Here is an 8,395-nt window from a genome sequence, read left to right as displayed (position 1 = left end):
CACTGTTCGCCATGATGATTTTGAACTGCTTGAAATTTGATTGGAATCACATAAAAAAGGAAAATACAGTCCAGTGCAACATGTGCAGCGCAAGTCTGTCATATAGGCTACATAAAATTGTAATCAAACTCTCAAAAATTCTATAAAAATTTGTATTTAGATTTATCAGCCAATATATCGGTTATCTGCTTTCAAATATAAAGAATTATGGTATTGGAAAAATGATTTCATAATGGGTAAAAACAATGTTTGTTTGTTTTTAAATCACCAATCAATTTTTAGGTTTCAGGATTTTATATACCAAACTTTGTATAAAGATAATTCTCAACTATGTTATGAAAGATATAACCAAATGATTTGATGTACTATTTTTATTTATGCAATATGTGTGTCAAATGGCCATAAGCGGGTTTTCCCATTTATACATTGTATCTAATTTGCATATTAATGTGTATTTGAGGCAACATAATGAAAAAAGAAGCCTAATAATGAGATTTTTATATTATCTGATATTTCATAGGAACACTGTAAAAAAAAAAAGTTGGGTCAACTTAAAAAAATTTGGCAACTTATCGCAAGCTCTTTTTTGAGTAAACTCCACAAACGGGGACTGAAGTCCACGCAACTAAAAAGATTACGTTAAAATCATAAGTTGCTTCAACATAAATAGTCATGTTTAGCTAATGAATAACAGAACAAAGTATTTTTAGTTGGCTGAACACAAATGGGCCTATTATCTTATAGGCCTATATTGATTTATTATATATTATTTAAATAGTTTAATTAAATAAGAGACAGACCATAACACGAGTCAGATAACTTTTTTTATTTAAACAGTTTGTGTCTGATGCACAACAATGACATTATCATAGCAAGTCTTGAATTTGTTAACTCAATGCATGGTACTTACCAATGCATGTTAAAGAACATTAGCCTGAAGGTTCAGTTCACCCAAAAATGAAAAGTCAGTCATCATTGATTCACCCTTAAATTGAAAGTGAAATTAAAATGAAGATATTCTGAAGAATGCTGGTAACTAAACAGTTGACAGTAGCCTTAAAATACTGCGGCAGTCAATGGCTACTATCAAATATTTGGTAGTAACATTCTTAACAATATCATCTTTTGTGTTCAGCAGAAGAAATAAACTCATTCATGTTTCGAACAACATGAGGGTGAGTAAATGATGACAGAATTTTCATCTTTGGATGAACTATCCCTTTAAAGCTAAGGTTGAAACCAATTAATACTTAACATTAATCAATACATTGCCAGAGCAGTATTTTTTATTTTTTTTTGTCATTAACTATAAAAGAACCAGTGTCCAGTGGAGGAATGTCACACAAATTTTCCCATGACATTTGCAAAATGGCTTTGTCTTGCAGAGAAGGTACCTCCAAGATCCATGAAAATCTTCTGAATTACTTTGAAAGTATACTTCAGTTCTTTTGGATAATCCATATTCAGTGCATTCATGAGTCCGAACAAGCGTATACTGCTGGTAGATCTGTAATGTCCTACAGTGTAGTGATGTAACAGCGGCATCTTCGGCCACAGTAAGGATTCCGATCTCTACATCTTTGGTGCCGTGGTCTAAAGGATCAGTATCCTGGGAGAATAATTCATGAGATAGGGGTATTAATTGAAGTGTAAATTTAAAAATAATAACAACAACATTATTATTATTTATGTTGCTGTGTAAATAACCTGAATACATGTAAAACATAAATAGATTAAAAAATGACCAAGAAATGAAAATGAAAATGGTAATTTACCAGACGCATCCTGGGTAAACTTGTAGTTTTCATGCTGGAAAAGTGGCAATCCCTCAAGATCTGTTGTTTTCTGACGTGTGGTAATGTCACTCACCTAAAAAAAAATTAAAAAAAAGTTTTATTTTAATCTGCAGATGCACTATGACCTTAACTCTTAATAATTTAACATAGGGATCTGCTTTGGGAGTTAAATGTATACAGCACACCCAAAAATGATAATTCTGTCATCTTTTACTCTTCCTCATGTAATTCCAAATCCATATGACTTGGTCCATAACAAAGATTTTTTTTAAAGAATGTACAGATTGCTCTTTTACATACAGTGGAATCAAAAAAGATGTAAAATCATAAAATTTGTCAATAAAACATGCACAGTTTCCCAATTGACAACTGCATGAAAAACAGACTGATGTCATAATTAAGTTTATGATATTGATAACTGATATTATAAAGTTATTTACTTACTATTTTCCTCTCTATATGTGTTCATTCAAAGTAGATTCTCATGGTCGACGTTACAGATACACGAAAACACCATGGAGATCTGTAAAAAACGAGTCAGTTGGAATCACCACAAAGTTTTACTACTATAAGTATTCCTAAAATGTTCTAAAGAAATAATAATTAATAATAATCTTTAGAAATAATAATTAAAATTAAAGCTGCAAGCAGCATTTATCGGGGTTCAAGCAGTTAAGGCCTTTAAGGCATTTAAGCACAAAAGCATAAAAAGTTATTAAGATTTATTTAGCAAGCATGTAACCACTGACATAATAGATGGAAAAGACCATTTACAGCCAATACAGGCAGTTTACCATGGGATATATATGGTTTTAAAGCTTTTTAACAGTTATAGTGATCACTAGTCATCACTATAGTGATCAACAGATCAACAGATCACTCAGATCACTAGGATCATATCAGCTAGAAATACCAAGGGTTCACTCAAAGCATGGCGAGTCCGCTTTTAGCTATTATGCCAGCCGCAGCTGGAACCAGCTTCCAGAGTAGATCAGACGTGCTCCTACAATAGTCACTTTCAAATCCAGACTCAAAACACTTCTGTTTAGCTATGCATTTAATGAATGAGCACTGTGCCAATGTTCGTCCGACTGTTTGTACTGTACTGTACTGTACTGTATTTTATTTTTTATTTTTCTAAACTGTTTTAATTATTCTTATTTCTTTTTATTATTTTAATTTCTTCTATGTAAAGCACTTTGAATTGCCATTGTGTATGAAATGTGCTATATAAATAAACTTGCCTTGCCTTGCCTAGAAGACCACTTATTGGCTCACTTTCACTTTAAACTTCATGATTTTCACCAGTTTTCTGCACTAAAGCAAACCAGTTTTTCTATGTTAAGTCAATAATGCATGCTTACACACACACACAATTTTTTTTATGTTTTGGGATATGTTATTGAGAAAATATATGTATTGGTCTATAGGAATTCCTTTGTGATCTAATAATATAAAAAAGAAAAGAAAAAAAAAAAAAAAAAAAAAAAGATTGCTTTTTAAAACATTTGTTTGTTTTCCAATACTGAAAACTAATGAAAAGGTCATGCGTAATCCTGCTGCTCCCTCTAGTGGACAGTGGTATTACAGCTTCCATCTTACAGTTGAAGTGATTGAATGAATTAATGAATGGGAATTTGGTTTTTCACTTATATCTCGGGAACCAGAAGGCGAAAAATTCTGAAACTCAGAGCATAGATGGTGCTTGAGGAGCCCTGTTGAATGAGACCATCAAGGTGTTTTTGGGCGATTGGGGCCGGGAGTTAGGACTGTTCAAATGCAAATATTTTGGGGCTTTTATCTCTGGAATGCCCAGGGCAAATTACACCACATTTGAATCGAAGCTAGCCAAGGACGGGCACTTTCCAACGAGCTCTCACACAAGGTTTGGGGTGGTCTGGGTCGGGAGTTACGGTCATTCAAAATCGGGGGTCCCGCGGACGCGGGGGGCGCGCTCCCGAGGCCCGCGACGACACGTTTCGATCAAGAGCCCGGAGAGATCCTTACCATCAAAATTTGAGCATGCAACGACTTTCCGTTTTCGAGTTATGAATGAATTTGTATACGGGGGCATGGCTTAAATGCTGTTTTACTTTCGTTTCATTTCATTCATTTATTTTCGTCCATTTCCATATGTCAGTGTGACATAATTGTCAAGTAATACTCCAATAGATGAGTTTTGACAAAATGTGATTGTAAATGTTAAAATAATGATTTTATAAAGTCTAAATATGAATTATATAACAATATTACAGAGTAGTATGATGAAATGACAGCAGGGGGCAGTAAAATACCACTTATTGGCTTAATATGCCATGTTATATCATTTTCACCTTTTTAACTGTTATAGAGGCAAATTTTGTCCGATCTGTCTGAAATTTTTCATGCTTATTAAGAGTCATATCAAGTTCTGACTTGTTTTTAAGAAGATCTGAAGGCTTTCGGGGACATTGGTCATGGCTACATTTTGATGTGACCCTATTATAGCCATCCAAATGAAGAAGTTCAACTTTTTCTGATAATTATTGATCTAGAGAGTCCAGAGAATTTTACTGCACTGGTTTTGAACATTATTATATGAAAATGATATGATTATAGATGGAAAAGACCATTCAAAGCCAATACAGGCAATTTACCATAGGAAACATATGGTTTTAAAGCATTTTAACAGTTATAGCGCCACCTTTGGTCCGATGTCCATAAAATTTCCCATGCTTCTTTAACATGTTATGATACATATGCTCATCGATTTTTGCGAAGTTCTGAGTTTTTGTTTAGGATTTATAGGCTTTTGAGTGCATTTTGCCACGCCCAATTTCTATATGACCCTATTATAGCCATGCGAAAAATGCAAAAGTTCAACTTTTTTTTGATAATTATTTATCTAGAGAGTCCATAGAATTGTCCTAGATTGGTTTGATTCTGATCGGGCGAAAAACCTAGGACTAGTTCGCAAAAGTAGGTTTTTAACATAATTACGAATATATAATGAACGGTTTGATTGACAGCAATGGCTCTTGAGGCAAAGTTGTTCAGCATGAGCAGATCTATCAAATGATATGCATTTTGTGACGATAAGTGTAACACCACGTGATTACAGAGCCATAAAACTCGTTAGCGCCAACTAGTGGCCGATTTCTTTCAAAATTCTTACAGACCTCTAGGGCCATGAGTCGAACATGCCCATCGAGTTTCGTTCCGATCGGCCTCCGTTAACCTTGTCTAATAGGTGCTCAAAATTCATTGGCCGACAGCGGCCATGTTTTTTGAGATACGCCAATGTCCTCATAGACATACATGGGGCCTTGGACCAAGACACTGCATACCAATTTTCAAGTCAATCGGACTAATGGTCAGGTGGTTATAGTCTGTTTTATGTTTTTTTCATGTTATAGCGCCACCATGTGGCCAATCGTCGCGATTTTTTTACTGTGACCTCAGATTGACCTCTTACACATGTGTACCAAGTTTGGTGAAGATGCCTCATTGCGTTCAGGAGTTATAGCCATTTTAGTAAAACTGGCTCCTCCTCCTTCGAACGTTTTGGCGCCCCTTAGTGACCGTTAATCGAAATTTCAACTTTTTTTCAATAATTATTGATATTCGGACCCCTGTGAACATTTCTGCACTGGTTTGGTTCCGATCGGGCGAAAAACCTAGGACTAGTTCGCAAAAGTAGGTTTTTGACAAAATTCAAAATGGCGGAAAATCTGTCATGGCGGAAATGAAATCGGAGATATACGTTTTGTTCGCCAGGCGTCCCGCTTTCCAATGATATAAGACACTTGAGTCTACGACATACGGTCTAGGAGTTATGAGCAGTTTCGTGCTTTTGGTTGTTATAGCGCCACCTATGGGCCAATCGGGGTCATAATTTGATAACCTCTCCTCGATTTTTGTACTACCATCTGGCAAAGTTTCAACGTTCCAGCTCTTACGGTTTGGGCTGCACGATGCGTTTTACGGCAGAAGAAAAATAATAATTAAAGCTGCAAGCAGCATTTATTGGGGTTCAAGCAGTTAAGGCCTTTAAGGCATTTAAGCACAAAAGCATCAAAAGTTATTAAGATTTATTTAGCAAGCATGTAACCACTGACATAATAGATGGAAAAGACCATTTACAGCCAATACAGGCAATTTGCCATGGGATATATATGGTTTTAAAGCTTTTTAACAGTTATAGCGCCACCTATGGTCCGATCTCCATAAAATTGTTTACTGTGACCTCAAATTGAACCCATACACATGTGTACTGAGTTTGGTGAAGATATCTCATTTACTTCTTGAGTTATAGCCATTTGAGTAAAATAGGCTCCTCCCACAACGATTTGCCACATTCTAGAATTATTTAATATGATTCTAGCATGATTTACTATCATATACCATGTTCCAGAATGATTTATTAGGATTCTAGCATGATTTACCTTGATACACCTCATTTCAGTATTATTTACTATGATTTACAATGTTTCTAGCATGATTAACCACATTACTAGCAATTATGTGAAGTGTCAGTGCAAATGAGGTGATGAACACTGACAAAATATTATTGTGTTATAATAGTTAGTTATATACGTGATTTTTAGTGTGTGTCCAAGTATGAATGCAAAAGCACATGTAAAATATTTCATTATTAAGTAGAATGGCCAGCAGAGGGCACTAGAAGACCACTTATTGGCTCACTTTCACTTTAAACCAGTTTTCTGCACTAAAGCAAACCAGTTTTTCCATGTTAACTCAATGCATGCTTACACACACACACACACACACACACACACACACACACACACACACACACACACACACATACACACACAGCATAGTTAACCATGATTTACCATGATATACCACGTTCTAGTATTATTTACCAGGAGATAAACGACAATCTAGTATTATTTACTTTGATTTACCATGTTTCTAGCCTGATTTATCACATTACTAGCAATTATTTGAAGTGTCAGTGCAAATAAAGTGATTAACACTGACAAAATATGATTGTGTTATAATAGTTATTGCTATATAAGTGATTTTTTTAGTGTGTATTCAAGTATGAATGCAAGCACATGTTGAAATATTTCATTAATAAGTAGAATGGCCAGCAGAGGGCAGTAGAAGACCACTTATTGGCTCACTTTCACTTTAAACCAGTTTTCTGCACTAAAGCAAACCAGTTTATCCATGTTAACTCAATGCATGCTTACACACACACACACACACACACACACACACACACACACACACACACACACACACACACACAGCATAGTTAACCATGATTTACCATGATTTACCACATTACTAGCAATTATTTGAAGTGTCAGTGCAAATAAAGTGATTAACACTGACAAAATATGATTGTGTTATAATAGTTATTGCTATATAAGTGATTTTTAGTGTGTATTCAAGTATAAATGCAAGCACATGTGGAAAAATTTAATTAATAAGTAGAATGGCCAGCAGAGGGCAGTAGAAGACCACTTATTGGCTCACTTTCACTTTAAACCTCATGATTTTGACCAGTTTTCTGCACTAAAGCAAACCAGTGTTTCCATGTTAACTCAATAATGCATACTTGCTACATATGCTACACACAATAATGCTACACACACACACACACACACACACAGACACACACACACACACACACACACACACAAATGTTTCAGTGATATTGGTGTCACATTCACCTTCATCACATTCACCTTCTGTCTTCATCACATTCACCATCTGTCGTCATCACCTGCACCTGCTCCTCATCACCCTCCTCATCATCACCTGCTCCTCATCATCATAACCGTCACCTGTTGTCCTTGTCTTGATCTGTGTATTTAAGTTCCCCTCTCATCCATTATCATTGTCGGTTATTGTTTGTGCACTAGCACTCTGTTATGTTTGTTTTCATGTTGGAAAATAAAACCTTTGTTATATTTGTACCACACACACACACACACACACACACACACACACACACACACACACACACACCATCATTTATCATGATTTACCATGGCTGATACCAATACCAATATGAGAAAATGACTATTTTAAACAGCAGGGGGCAGTAAAATACCACTTATTGGCTTAACATGCCATTAATTCATATCATTTTCACCTTTTTAACTGTTATAGAGGCAAATTTTGTCCGATCTGTCTGAAAATTTTCATGCTTGTTCAGGGTGATATTTCACACGTTCTGACTTGTTTTTAAGAAGGTCTGAGCATTGATTAAAGAGATATAGGCTTTCGGGGACACTTGGTAAAGGCCAGATTTTGAAGTGAACCTATTATAGCTATCCAAATGAAGTAGTTCAACTTTTTCTGACAATTATTGATCTAGTGAGTCCAGAGAATTGTATTGCACTAGTTTTGAACATTATGATATGAAAATTATATGATCAGAGATGGAAAAGACCATTTACAGCCAATACAGGCAGTTTACCATAGGAAATATATGATTTTAAAGCTTTTTAACAGTTATAGCGCCACCTATCGTCCGATCTCCATAGAATTTTTCATGCTTGTTAATGATGTTATGTCACATATGCTGACCAATTTTTGTGAAGTTCTGAGTTTTTATTTAGGATTTATAGGCTTTTTAA

General features: G+C 35.2%; 1 long non-coding RNA gene across 1 annotated transcript; it reads right to left on the bottom strand.

Annotated features, from left to right (window-relative positions):
* Positions 1–809: 809 nt before the first annotated feature.
* Positions 810–2,375, bottom strand: LOC311091819. The gene is made up of 3 exons (XR_014608173.1): positions 2,241–2,375; positions 1,776–1,869; positions 810–1,609 (listed from the first exon to the last, which is right to left on the bottom strand). It is a non-coding gene; the product is annotated as an uncharacterized lncRNA (long non-coding RNA).
* Positions 2,376–8,395: the final 6,020 nt, after the last annotated feature.

Source organism: Abramis brama (genome assembly GCF_963993115.1).
Source record: "Abramis brama genome assembly, chromosome: 11".
Lineage (NCBI taxonomy): Eukaryota > Metazoa > Chordata > Actinopteri > Cypriniformes > Leuciscidae > Abramis > Abramis brama.
The sequence above is the reverse complement of the archived record's forward strand: the minus strand, read 5'-3'. Positions and strand labels throughout refer to the sequence as shown.